Source organism: Anolis carolinensis, unplaced genomic scaffold (genome assembly GCF_035594765.1).
Source record: "Anolis carolinensis isolate JA03-04 unplaced genomic scaffold, rAnoCar3.1.pri scaffold_8, whole genome shotgun sequence".
NCBI classification, from domain to species: domain Eukaryota; kingdom Metazoa; phylum Chordata; class Lepidosauria; order Squamata; family Dactyloidae; genus Anolis; species Anolis carolinensis.
The window spans coordinates 20,123,826-20,138,539 of record NW_026943819.1 but is presented as its reverse complement, the minus strand read 5'-3'; the positions used below and the strand labels follow the sequence as shown (position 1 = coordinate 20,138,539).

Sequence of the window (14,714 nt, the reverse complement as noted above, 5' to 3'; positions counted from 1 at the left end):
ATTTATGGTAATATTCGTGGGACAGTGTTTGAGAAGCCTTTCATACAGTAAGTTGGGAGTCTTCCTCCTCTCAAGCGGTGCATCCTATCATCAGTAATTTGTATACCGTATATACTCAAGTATAAGCTGACCCGAATATAAGCCGAAGCACCTAATTTTACCACAAAAAACTGGGAAAACATTGACTCCAGTATAAGCCGAGATACCAATAAAATTACATTAATTGAGGCATCAGTAGTTTAAATGTTTTTGAATCTTTACAACAAACTGTAATTTAAGATATGACTGTTCAGCTCTAATTAAATCATTATTTTCATCTTCTTCAATGTAAATGTGCTTATGTATCCTTTTAATAATAATAGTGAAATAATAAATGTAATAATAATAAATGCAGTAAAATAATCAATGTAATAATAGAGTAAAATAATAAATGTAATACAGTAGAGTCTCACTTATCCAACATAAACAGGCCGGCAGAACGTTGGATAAGCGAATATGTTGGATAATAAGGAGAGATTAAAGAGAAGCCTATTAAACATCAAATTAGGTTATGATTTTACAAATTAAGCACCAAAACATCATGTTATACAACAAATCTGGCAGAAAAAGTAGTTCAGTTACACAGTAATGCTACATAGTAATTACTGTATTTATGAATTTCGTACCAAAATATCACGATATATTGAAAACATTGACTACAAAAATGCGTTGGATAATCCAGAACGTTGGATAAGCGAGTGTTGGATAAGTGAGACTCTACTGTAATAACAATAATTAATAGAGTAAAATAATAAATGTAACAATACCAATAATAATAGAGAAAAATAATAAATATACCATATATACTTGAGTATAAGCCGACCTGAATATAAGCCCACGAGGAACCCGATTATAAGCCGAGGAGGTTTTTTTTTCAGTCCTAAAAAAGGCTGAAAAACTAGGCTTATACTTGAGTATATACAGTACATATCAGAGCCCCAAATGTCTGTCTTCCTTCATCCTTTTCCTTTATAGACTCTATTCTTTCACTTTCTGATCTTCCTTTCCTCCATCTCTTCCTTTCTTTCTCCCTCTCCATCTCCACTCCTCCTTCCACACTGGGCTCTCAAATAAGAAATAAGTATTGCTTGACAGAGTTTTGGATCAATCGCTCCCGCAGGGCTTTTGAAATTAGGTCAGCAACGCGTGGCCGGGTACAGCTAGTTACCATATAAAATCCAGAATGTCTCTTTTGAACTGGATTATATAGCAATGTAGACTAATATAATCCAGTTTGAAGCAGATAATCTGAGTTTTAATGGCAGTGTAGATGGGGCCAGAGTTGTGACAAAGTTCAACATAAACTATATCACATTAGTTTCACCCAAACTCAGTCCAAGTAATTAGCCCATGTTTTCCTCTACATAAAGCAGAGATCCAGGCAATAAAATCTGACAAGTGTTTTTTCTGGAATGGAAAGCTAATTGGAGCGAAGCTCTTTGACTTACCCACTACAGAGGTTAATTTTCTCTAAAGCTGTAGTGGGCAGCTTTAGCTTGAAAGATGCCTTGAAAGGTTCCCTGTATTTGCAAGCACCTTTTCCTTCAGTCTTTATGTATGATGCCAACCCTTGCTTTACATGTGAAGGGTATAATTAAAAGAAAATCATAGGCTGAGAAGAAATCTTTTCAGATTCCAATAAACTGTGCCTGGCTGGGATGTATTCCATAAGTGGCACACCAGTGGAAGGAGACAGCATATCCAATGCTTGGATCTGGACTTATTATCCCACATGAGATATAAAGAGACAGAGAATCAGTATGGATCTGAACTAGGGTTGCCGGCTTAGGACAATCCCAGATCCAGAGATGTAGGGGTGATTCTGGTGATGGTACAAAAGTGATGTTAGAAGGTGATGTCAAAGGCTACAGGACCTTGTGATGTTGGGCAGACAGCGCAATTCAAATAATGTTAGTTTAATGCAGTGGTTCCCAACCTTTGGTCCTCCAGGTGTTTTGGACTTCAACTCCCACAATTCCTAACAGTCAGTAAGCTGGCTGGGATTTCTGGGAATTGAAGTACAAAACACCTGGAGGACCAAAGGTTGGGAACTACTGGTTTAATGAATGAGGAAGATGTACTCCCTCTCAAACATATACCCTGTTTCCCATAAAATAAGACATCCCCAGAAAATAAGACCTAGTAGAGGTTTTGCTGAATTGCTAAATATAAGGCCTCCCCCAAAAGTAAGACCTAGCAATAAATGTGAATTCTTCTTCATGGAAAAATAAGACATCCCCTGAAAATAAGACCTAGCGCATCTTTGGGAGAAAAAATTAATATAAGACACTGTCTTATATTCAGGGAAACATGGTACATAAACATACAGACATACATACAGGGTTGCTGTGAGTCTTTTGGGCTGTATGGCCACGTTCCAGAAGCTTTCTCTCCTGATGTTTTGCCCACATCTGTGGCAACCATCCTCTGAGGTTGTGGGGCAGAAACTTTCTCTCCTCAAGTTTTGCCCACATCTGTGGCAGGCATCCTCAGAGGTTGTGAGGTATGTTTCCAACATACTCCACAACCTCAGAGGATGCCTGCCACATATGTAGGTGAAACACCAGGAAAGAAAGCTTCTGGAACATGGCCATACAGCCTGAAAGACTCACAGCAACCCAGTGATTCCGGCAGTGAAAGCCTTCGACAATACATTTTTGAATGCTGTACTCTTGCTTAGAGAGTCCTCTGCTTGTGGATCAAAGGCATGAAACCCTGAGATCTGGTAACACTAAACTTCTCCCCTTCTTTTCCTCTTTCTCCTTCCTTCTTTCTATCATGTTCTCTTCCCTCTGTAACACACACAGTTTTAGTTTGGGTGGAAGGCTTATTATTTCTGTCTTTTATGCAGTTGAGGGAGCTGAGCATGTTTAGTCTAGAAGGCTGAGAAGCATGATATGCTAACCATCTTTGACTCTGTGAAGGGCTGTCACATTGAAGATGAGCCAGAGAGTCAGACCCGGGCCAGCGGGTTCAAAAGATGAAAAAGGAGATTCTGACGAAACATTAGAACCAGTAAAGCTTGCTTGACAGCTAAATGCTTCAGAACACTTATTGTATGCATATTTGTGTGTGTATTTCCATGGCTTTCTTTGAATAGAAGACCCAGGATGCTCACAATACAGATTAAAAGGAAACAAAGCTAAAAAGAACAATTGCATGGGTTTCTTTTTAAAAAAAAGCTTTGAAACATCACTAATTAAAACACTTCTCTAGCACTGAAACTATGACAATGAGGATAAAAAGATAGCACTCTCCAGCAAAATATATTTCTGATGCAACCAGCTAATAGCGGGGGAAAAAACCCACCCCATGTCTAAATAATAAAAAAAAGGTTTTTGCCTGTTTGCAGTTGGTGAAACTGTTAGAGTTGTGGGCTCCTTGGAGATTTTGAAGCAGAGACTGGAAAATCCCCTGTAAGAAGTGCTTAAGCTGTGGTTTCTCTATGTCAGCAGAGGGGTGAACTAGTGTCCCTTTATGGTCTCTATCCCACTAGATTTTAAGCATTGTTTTGTGTATATTATAGCAATACCTTTTAATATGTGTATTTTATATAATGATTATGTGTTTTAGCTATTTTGTAACCCACCATGAGCCATGAGGAGAGGCAAGTAAGAAATACAAGAACAACAATAATTAAAACAAGAATGTCTCCACACATCTAGTCCTCATTCAGTTAAAATCTCCTTAAACAAGAGTTTTGCAGGAATCAAAATGTTCTTGCCTATATCAGATGCTTCAAATCCCATTTGAGGGCTACTCTATGGATAACATCCCAGCATTTGGAAAACCAAGATGTTGGATGGGGATGCTGGGATTTGAAGATCAAAACATCTGGAGGGAAAGGCCTTGGAGAAGGATAGATGACTATGTTTGGTAGCCTTTCAGTGTCGTGACTGTCTGACAAAAGGGATGGCTGGACAGGAGACAGGTCAAAAGTGGATTGGAGACAATTATTTATTTATGGGCGGATTACAATGAACACATATATGGCAAACATTCAATGCCAACAGACAAACAACATATATAGACAGACACAGAGGCATTTAACATTTTTTTCCAGCTTCACGATTCCGGCCACAGGGGGAGCTGTTGCTTCACTGTCCACTAGTGGCTGTACTTCCTCATTCCTTTCCTCGTGTTTTGCTGGCAGTTTTATGATGTTGTAAATTAGTTAAATTAGCCTCCCGCATAAAGCGTACCTAAATTTCCCTAATTGACAGATGCAGCTGTCTTTTGGGGCTGCATAGGTCAGCAGCAAGCCGGGCTATTTAATGGTCGGGGGCTTAACCCAACCCGGGCTTCGAACTCATGACCTCTCGGTCAGTAGTGATTTATTGCAGCTGGTTACTAGCCAGCTGTGCCACAGCCCAGCCCAATTAAAAGAAATGCCTAAATTTTGGAAGTGTGGGGAGATTGCACATGCAACCCACTGACCCCAGAACACCAGGCAGTCTCCTATGATTCAGGAGCAAGGGCAGTAGTCCATTTGGACATGTTGGAAAGGGCAGGCTGGGTGGAACAATTTGCATAGGTCAGTCTGAAAATTCACAGTCATCACATTCATCTCAGCCTGGTATGAATGACAACTCTCTCCAGAATGGAGCTGGTAAGTTCTGTCTCCTTCCTTGAGATGCTCCATCCTCTTGGCAGCATAATGTCTCCTGGGATTCATTGCCTCCAGCTCTGTTCACAAGGGGGAATCTAAAGAAACAGTTCCTTCTGTTTCATTAAAAATAAGTACCTAGCTCCCTTTAGTGTAACACAGTCCACGACTTACACAATTCATTTTCTCTTCGCTGCAGAGCATTGTATAGGGCTGTTGACTACATGGCTATAAATACCACAGCAGGAAAGCAGGGAGCACCGCGATCCAGGAGTAGGATAGAGGCAAAGGATCTGTGTTGTCAGCCATATTTGGGTGGAGGGTGGAGTGGTCAGGCCAAAGCTCTGAGAGCTCCTGCCTTTGCTGTGGAGTTCCCCAGGGTGCTATCCTTTCGCCCCTGTTATTTAACATCTACGTCCGACCACTTGCTGGACTAGTGCGGAGCTTTGGCATAGAGTGCGACCAGTATGCAGATGATACCCAGCTACTCTTGCATCTTGAACCTGGGACAACCACGATTCCTGAGAACTTTAAGCTGTGTTTGGAAGCAGTGATGAGTTGGCTGCGAGCGAGTAGACTAAAAGTGAATCCCGCAAAAACTGAGATACTCTGGCCCGGCCAGCCACCAGAGTTAATTCAGTCACTGCCTGATCTCGATGGGGAAGTTCTGGTTCCGTCTGCTACTGTTAAAAGCCTTGGAGTTGTGTTGGACTCATCGCTGACGATGGAGGCCCAGATCACTGCCATAAGTAAGCAGGCCTTTTTTCATCTTCGCCAGGCAAGGAAATTGGCATTACCTTTCAACAGAAGCATTGGCAACGGTAATCCATGCAACAGTCACCACTAGGTTGGATTATTGTAACGCCTTATATGCCGGCCTTCTGAAGACAAAAACCCAGAAGATCCGAATGGTCCAAAATGCGGCGGCCAGGCTGCTAGCGGGATCATCTATAAGATCCCATATTACACCGATTCTGAAACAACTGCATTGGCTACCAATAGAACAAGATACAAGATACTGATCCTGACATTTAAAGCTCGAAATGGCCAAGGACCATTATATCTTAGGGACCACCTCATTCCTTTTTTCCATCAGTGGTCACCTCGATCCTCCCAGGAAAATCTCCTATACGTACTGGGCCCTAGGGAGGTACACCTGGAAGCTACAGGGTATAGACCCTTTTCAGCCTATGCTCCAATTCTATGCAACTTATTGCCTCCATATGTTAGAGCAATGTCAAAGTTGCAACCTTTTGTAAAAGCGCTCAAGACTTGGCTGTTTGGTTGTGCATTTAAGTAAATCAGATCTAATTTGCAAAATAGTCACTGTTGAATGTTTTTATGTTGAATGTTTTTATATTGTGGAATGATATTTTAAATTGTAAGTTGCTCGGAGCACTCTGGTGGAGAGAGAGTAATTAAGAAATAAAGTGAAGTGAAGTGAAGATATTTCTGCTGTGGCAATGAGTAGGGCAATATCTTGGCATAAGCTCTGGACTATCCCAAGTCATACAACTAAACCTCTAGAAAAGAGAGATGGACACCTCAATTTCTGCATGGACACAACCTCAAAGATAGGTTTCATGGGAACACTAAATGGGGCGTTCTTGGAATACGAAAGTGCCTTCAAGGGGATGCCAATTTGTCCTGCCTCTTCCTCTTTGTTTTGGCAACAGGGAAATACATTTTTTTTCTATTGAAGTGGACTTTTGCCAATCTATTGGTTTCTATGAAAGACACTTGGAATGGTGGATGCTGTACATTTTTAATCGATATGGTTGTAAATTACTTTTACAATTCAATTTCTTCTAATATAATGGATGGTTTAATTCAGTTCGAGTACTGCCATTTTTCAGGCTTATTTCTGTGTGTGTTTTTTAAATCTTGCTGGGAGTTGCCTTGAGCCCCAATTTTGAGAGGAAGTTAAGACATTCATCAAAGAAACAAACAAGCAAAGACAGAGGCAAATAATTGCAAATGCATACATAAACAAATAAATAAGGGGGCAACTGCAAAAGGAGCCGTTTCTGGGAATGACGGTTGTAAATGGAGGAAATATCTCAATTGCTTGATGAATAGCCCTACATAAAAGAGAAGTAGGGCCATGATCATGTTTATGTCCCATAAATCAATTTATGTCTGATAAATTGCACATATAACCAAGAAGTGTTCGGTTTATATAGGGGCTATTGGTGTTTTATGTTTATTAGGTCAGCGACATAAAATGTTTTCTTCTTCAGCTTCAGTTTCTTTCATTGCTTAACAGAATTGACTTGTAAATCCTCTGCATGTACATGCATTTTTGAGAGGTCCCTGTGGATTGTTTACTAATTGACTAACTTGCCCTTGATGGAGAGAGGCAGCTGGCTTGCAGGCTCTGCCTTGTTCATTTGAAGGTCTTGGGAAGGGAGAGCCTCCCAAGCCGTCTTTGCAAAGAAGATCCAGGGCAGAGTTTGCCCTTAAATTACCAGTGAGTTCCAATCACATTAAAGTCAAGTGAGCCCCAGCGGGACAATACAAGAGCTTTGCTCGAGAACAATTCAAACTCGCCTGCCTTCCAGTTTGAAGAATTCAGTGCTGCCAGTGCACAAGTGACTACAGCAATAGTTATAATTAAAAACTAAGGCCTTTCCACATCAAACAAATCAGACACTATGATTTAACTTCAGCTGCCATGGCTCCATCCTATGCAGCCCTGGGATTTGTAGTTCAGAGCCCTCTGACTTGGAGTTCAGTAAACTCCGTCTTAAAGGGCAAACCTAAAGACTCCATATGATCTAATATGGCAATTTATGTGGAATTGCAGCACTTTGTTTTTGGAGTTTCAAAATGCTCAGATTTCTATGTCCTTTTGTTGTTGGCCCGGTCTGTGGCGCAGGCGGGAGAGCAAGCCAGCTGCAATTAACTGCAATGAATCACTCTGACCAGGAGGTCATGAGTTCGAGGCCGCTCGGAGCCTATGTTTGTTTGTCTTTGTTCTATGTTAAAAGGCATTGAATGTTTGCCTATATGTGTAATGTGATCCTCCCTGAGTCCCCTTCGGGGTGAGAAGGGTGGAATATAAATGCTGTAAATAAATAAATAAATAAATTGTTGTTGTTGTCTGCCTTTGGAGCATTTCTTGACACAGCAAACCTAAGGTGAACCTATCATGGAGTTTTCTTGCAAGTTTTGTTCAGGGAGAGTTTGACTTTGTCTTTCCCACGATCACCCATGAATTTCCATAACTGAGTGAGAATCAAAACTTTGGTCTCTGTTAAGAAGCAATATAGAACTTTTGTGACTACCGCCTACAGGAGCTCTTAGACTCTAGGTTATATACGATGACCTGCCGAAAATATCTAATGTTGAAAGGATGTTTTACAAAGCAGTGCAGAGGAGCTGGAAGTGGATACAGGGGTTTGCTTTGGTTTTTGTTCTTGTTTTCTTGCTCTATTACTATACATTTATATGCATATATAAAGATATATATATATATATTACATTGTACTTCTTTTTTTCCCCTTTCTATGTGTTTTCTTGTTTTTTTCTACTTTTAAGTATATGTTAAAATCACAAATAAAATTATATATATATATATATATAAACTTTGGTCTTTCAGTAGATTTCCAGATTCAAACAGGGATTCCAACCTTGTTCTCCAGTGTCCTAGTCCAACATTCAAAGTGCCACACCGATAGGTTTGTTAAAATGTTGCTTTAAATCCCTTTTCAATATTAATGAGACAAACCCTAAAGTCAGTTCAGTTTGAGTTTCGCAAATTCAAAACAAAGAGACACATTGCTTCTTTGGAGCTTGGAACAAATCTGAATCAAAATGAGCAGCAGAGCAATTGCAGTTGATGTTATCTCTGCACCTGACTTCATATCAACCTTTAAAATAATATATGCCCTCTTTAATATATAAAAATCCTATGTTTTAAAAATAAACTAGTGTTGACATGATGTAGATCAGCAAATAGCACCCATGCCCTCTTACACCCAGGTCATATCAAGGTCTCCCCAGAATCACAGCTTTTCCTTCTCTGTCAGAAAAATAAACAACCACAGTAAATTACATAAGAAAAATGTGACACCCCAAATTAGGAGTGTGAAGCTTTGCTTATTTCATTGCTGCATATGGGGACAAAAGAAAACACTGCCATGTCTGCTGGGCAAATTTCAGCCAAACCCACTGAAGTCTTGTTGAGGCATCAAAAGTTTGCAAATACCGGAAATATACTCGAGTATAAGCCGACCCGAATATAAGCCGAGGCACCTAATTTTACCACAAAAAAACTGGGAAAATATTGACTCCAGTATAAGCCGAGAGTGGTAAATTTCAGAAATAAAAATAGATACCAAGAAAATTACATTAATTGAGGCATCAGTAGGTTAAATGTTTTTGAATACAGTACAGTCTCGCTTATCCAACACTCACTTATCCAATGTTCTGGATTATCCAACGCATTTTTGTAGTCAATGTTTTCAATGCATTGTGATATTTTGGTGCTAAATTCATAAATACAGTAATTACTACATAGCATTAATGTGTAATGAACTACTTTTTCTGTCAAATTTGTTGTATAACATGTTGTTTTGATGCTTAATTTGTAAAATCATAACCTATTTTGACGTTTAATAGGCTTTTTCTTAATCTCTCCTTATTATCCAACATATTCGCTTATCCAATGTTCTGCCGGCCCGTTTATGTTGGATAAGTGAGAATCTACTGTATTTACATAAAGCTCTAATTTAAGATAAGACTGTCCAACTCTGATCAAATCATTATTCTCATCTTCTTCAGTGTAAATGTGCTTTTGTATCCTTTTAATAATAATAGAGTAAAATAATACTTGTAATAATAATAATAATAATAATAACAGTAATAGAGTAAAATGATAAATATTATAATAATAATATCAGAATGAAATAATAAATGTATTAATAATAATAATAAAAATAGAGTAAAATAAATGTAATAGTAGCAACAATAATAGAGAAAATAATAAATGTAATAATACCAATAATAATAGAGAAAAATAATAAATGTACCATATATTCTCAAGTATAAGCTGACCCAAATATAAGCCAACCAGGCTTTTTCAGTCTTAAAAAAAGGGCTGAAAAACTAGGCTTATACTCGAGTATATACAGTATTCTTTGCATCTTAACCACAGCAAAATCCCTCTGTTGTGGTCACTATCAGCATCATCATGATTTGTACCCCGTCTTTTCCCCAAAACTGGGATGCAGCTTACATATTAGAATATAGTTAAATGTACAAAAGATCAGGATTGAAATGGAATTAAACTACCGATGACACTAAAAACAACTTTAAACATGCAATTTAAAAAATGTCAAGAATCATGTTTGTCAGTTTTAAGAGCAGTAGAGTGACAAGATTTCAGTAGCCTCTTAACAGCTGTGTTTAAAAGAGAAGAAGTGTCTTTGCTTACAAGAAGAGGGTCATTCTGTCCTCGCTAGGAAAGGAGTCCCAGATCTGAAGGGCAGCCATGGAAAAGTCTATGTCTATGTTCCCATCAACCATGTATGTTAAGGTGGCTCAACTCAAGAGAGGCTATATGCGTTCAGATGCTGTCCTGTTTTTCTTAATGTTTCTTTTCCAAGACACGGAAGGGCAACAAAGCCAGTATGGTGCCATTCACCTTCCTAATGTGGTTTTCATTACACGTCCTTGAATGTCCAAGCGGATCTGAAGTCTAATTGAGATTAGCAGTAGAACTTGCCTATAGCACTGCTATTAATCATGATTGTTATCAGCATGCCAATAACATTTATATTTAATGTTAGTCTAGTGACTAACACAATGTAGTAGCAAGGATATATTGGCACTTTGCAGAAGAACAGAAGAGCCCAGTTTCCCAACATGAAACAGATCTTTGCCCCAAGAACAGTGATGGCCAACCTATGACACGTGTGTCAGCACTGACACGCCTAGCCATTTTTGCTGACACGCTACTGCATGCAGATTGATTGGATGACCAATGTCTTTTGTGGCCAAATTTGGTGTGATTTGGTCCAGTGGTTTTGTTGTTTACTCCATAGGAATTATGCACATTACATATATATCTCTATATATAAAAGAGTGATGGAATCAGGGCACCGGAAAAAACAGCAAAACTACAGGCTCCCCAACCTCGAAATTTGACAACACAACCCATCATCCACGCCTCTAGGTTGATACAATAAAAAGAAAAGAAAAATAAAGTCCTAATTAGAGGGAGAGCAATAATTGTTACATCCTAATCATTTTTCCTAATTGCAGCATTCATACTTGCCTCCAACAGACAAAAAAACAAACAATCAGAAATATTGTATATTCACAATCTTTAGGAAATAATATCCCCTGATGGTACAGCGTATTAAAGCGCTGAGCTGCTGAACTTCTGGACCGAAAGGCCGCAGGTTTGAATTGGGGGAGCGGAGAGAGCTCCCACTGTTAGCCCCAGCTTCTGCCAACCCAGAAGTTCAAAAACATACAAATGTGAGTGCATCAATAGGTACTGCTCCGGTGGGAAGGTAACGCTGCTCCATGCAGTCATCCCACATGACCTTGGAGGAGTCTACGAACAACGCCGGCTCTTCGGCTTAGAAATGGAGATGAGCACCAACTCCCAGAGTCAGGGGAAAATGTTTACCCTTTACCTTAACTACCACCAATTCCTCAATACTTTATTTCCCATACCACCATACTTCGCCACAGCAACGCGTGGCTGGGCACAGCTAGTATACATACATATATTCTATTATTATTGTAGTATATTATTATATTATTACTATTATATTATTATTATTATATTCATTATTCATGACTACACTGAAACTACAATAGAGAGAAATCAGCGTGGAAACTGCAAGAGGTACCATAGATTGTTGTACATGGAAATAATGGTAGTAAATAGTTTTTGATTTATTAAATACAGTTATATATTACAATTATATATTTTTGTTATTTAAACTATATATATTGTGAAATTATGGGTTTTTTCTCGAAGTGACACACCACCCAAGTCATGCTAGGTTTTTTGGTGAATTTTGACACACCAAGTGCAAAAGTTTGTCCATCATTGCCCAAGAAGATGCCAATCAAAATCAAGGCAGGAGATGAAACTGAATTTGCTAAAAGGAGACTTGATTTGGGAATGTAAATTAGAGAAGACCTGACTTTGAAAACAAAAGGACTATTGTTAACATCCCTTTCTTGTGATTTGCCTCCTCACAGTCTCCCACCTGCCTATGTGGAAGAGGTGTGTCAAGAGGAAAGCCAAAGAGAAGAGGCTGGTGGAGTGCAGAGATAGTCAAGCTCCTATTGTTCCTCTAAAATACAGAACCACTCTTCCTCTCTTTGCCAGGGACTAGAGAAGTTTCTAGATAAAACCTAGAAGCCTAATGTCCCCACATCCAAGTTTGGCCCACAGTACAATACAAAACAGAGAAAAAAGGGGGAGTGACAGGAGGGAGCACAAGCACACAATAATATGAAATACATACAATACACTCAGGCTTCATTTCCATAGAAGGTCAAGATTGAAAGGCTAAATTATGTCACAGAAGAATGGATTTATGTGGGTACATAAACTCCCTCCTACAACACCCCTTCTGTGTTACAGCAACTGTTTTGGAGGTTGGTCACAGACCACACATTGGGTACATACACAAAAGAAGAATTGGATCTAGGTATTTCTGACTGCAATTCTGCAGTCGGATGAAATTATATTGGTTTGCACTGCCTCTGGCTCCCATCTGCTTACCTCAGAGTTGAAAAGAACATTCATGCTACACACACACACACAGGCAACACACATGTCATCACACAACTTTTATTTTCTAATTCATTCCATTAGTGGGATCAACCTGATAGCCGACCTACCTTCTGTTTCCAGGTGGCCATTTCAGCCCTTCAGGAACAAAATTAGGTCCCTATTGAATCACCCCAAACTCTCATTAGAGTATATATAAAAGAGTGACGGAATCCCGGTGACCGACAAAACAACAAAACTAAAGGCCCCCCAACCTCGAAATTTGACAACACAACCCATCATCCACGCCTCCAGGTTGATATAACCAAATGGGAAAAAAATAAAGTCCTAATTAGAGGGAGAGGAATAATTGTTTTTATCCAATTGCTGCCAGTTAGAAGGCTAAGCTCCGCCCACTTGGTCTCCTAGCAACCCACTCAGCCCAGGGGACAGGCAGAGTTAGGACTCACTTAGGCAGCTTCTGCCAACCCTAAAGTTCAAAAACATGAAAATGAGAGTACATGAATAGGTACTGCTCCAGTGGGAAGGTAACAGCGCTCCATGCAGTCATGCCGGCCACATGACCTTGGAGGAGTCTACAGACAACGCCAGCTCTTCAGCTTAGAAATGGAGACCCCCAAAGTCAGACACGACTGAACTTAATGTCAGGGGAAAACCTTTACCCTTTACCTAACTACCACCAATTCCTCAATACTTTATTTCCCATACCACGATACTTTGCCACAGCAACGCGTGGCTGGGCACAGCTAGTTAGAGTATAAGATTCTGATAGAATCCAAACTACAGCTTTCAAAAAAGACCAGAGGTACAGCACAGAAAAGACATCTTCTCCCTGTTACAAAGCACCAGCACCTGATATTCAGAGGTATACTGCCTGGGCTGATGGAAGCTCCATTTAGCTTTCTTCAATCCATCTGAATTACTGTCACATTATACATTCATGGGTCCCTGACAGTGGGGTTGTCAGGGAAGGACTTCAGGACAAAGGACCAAAGACACATGACAGGGGGAGATCACAAATGTAGCAAGGCTGTCTTGTCACATTTTGAAGCGACACAGATTGTCACCTACAAGATGCAAGTGGGGTGATCATGAAATAAGAACATTACACTCAAGAGTTCCACTATACCAGCCATCCTTGCGTATTACAATTCGCTATTTGGAATGCAAAACCTAACATTCCATTTAATGTGAATTAACTCTAGACTCATTTTTGACTTCTAAATGCTCCAGATTAATTTAGACTAATTTTATCATGGGGCTAAATCCAGACTAACTTTGGATACTTTCCCAGTCATTGTGCCTTACAAGGGTTAACAAGAGCTTACACAGCCAGAGGCTTGCTTTTTATGGGTTTCCCCAGTTGTCCTCTGGCAAGCAGGGAGATGGATGTGGGAGATGGCAATCATTCTTGTCTCCTGTTCTAATCTAACATCACAAAGGCACTCCTTCCCCTTGGCTGATCATATCACTTCTTGCTTTCTCCAGTCTGCCTTGGGCAAATGGAAATATAAATGCATGCTTTATATATATTTTTCAAAAAGCATTCCAAAGGGAGGTGTCTTACCTGGAAATGGGGATTCTGTAATGAGGCAGTTGGCGGTGACCCCAAGGCTGGGCTGAAGGCAAAGCAGGTGCTCTGCAACCGTCCAGTCCATGCCATCAGCATCTCTGAGAGAAAGGAGAGATTTTCCCAGCCACGTCTCTTTTTGCTTGCCCTACTGCCTGCTACAACAAAAGAGGCATGAAGCACCATTGCTCACACCCCCCTGTCCTCCCTGGTCTAGAGAGAGATCCCTCAATCCTCATTCCCCTCTCCATGCCTCCTCCTCCTCCTGCTGCTCCCTTCTCTTCCCCTTTCTCTCTGTGAGTATAGTACAAATGAATTCTCTTGTAATATAGCTATTTAAAGGGCTGGAGGGGAGGGGAGGCGAGGTTGATGGGTCCATGTGATCAGAGCATCATCTGTTCTGAATGAAGGGAAAGGAAAGGTGGAAACAAAACGGGGTCGATGCCAGGCGAAGGAGGGGTTTGGATGCTTGGCATTTCAGATAAGACCAATATGGGATGATGGGGTGGGAGAGCGGGAGGAAAGAGATTAGACATCATTTGCCTTGCAAAAACACAGATGCCTGTACTTTTCTGGCTACAAAGCCTCCCTGGTGCCAGTTCTGTCTGTCTCATCCTGAGCACACCGGATGATCCACAAGGATCTCTGCTCCCCAATAGGCACATCCCTCTTCTCCTTTTTAGCTCTTCTTAGCAGATGGATCTCTGGAAAGCAGAAGGTGGATGTCATACAGAAGC

At 40.2% G+C, this 14,714-nt stretch overlaps 1 protein-coding gene across 1 annotated transcript in view; it reads right to left on the bottom strand.

Moving 5' to 3' along the window:
• kcnj5 (potassium inwardly rectifying channel subfamily J member 5) overlaps nucleotides 1–14,425 on the bottom strand; it is a 64,832-nt gene extending 50,407 nt beyond the window's left edge. Inside the window, exon 1 of the mRNA XM_008114363.3 lies at nucleotides 13,975–14,425. The gene's annotated coding sequence lies outside the window, so the exon portion shown is untranslated. The remainder of the gene's footprint in view (nucleotides 1–13,974) is intronic.
• Nucleotides 14,426–14,714: the final 289 nt, after the last annotated feature.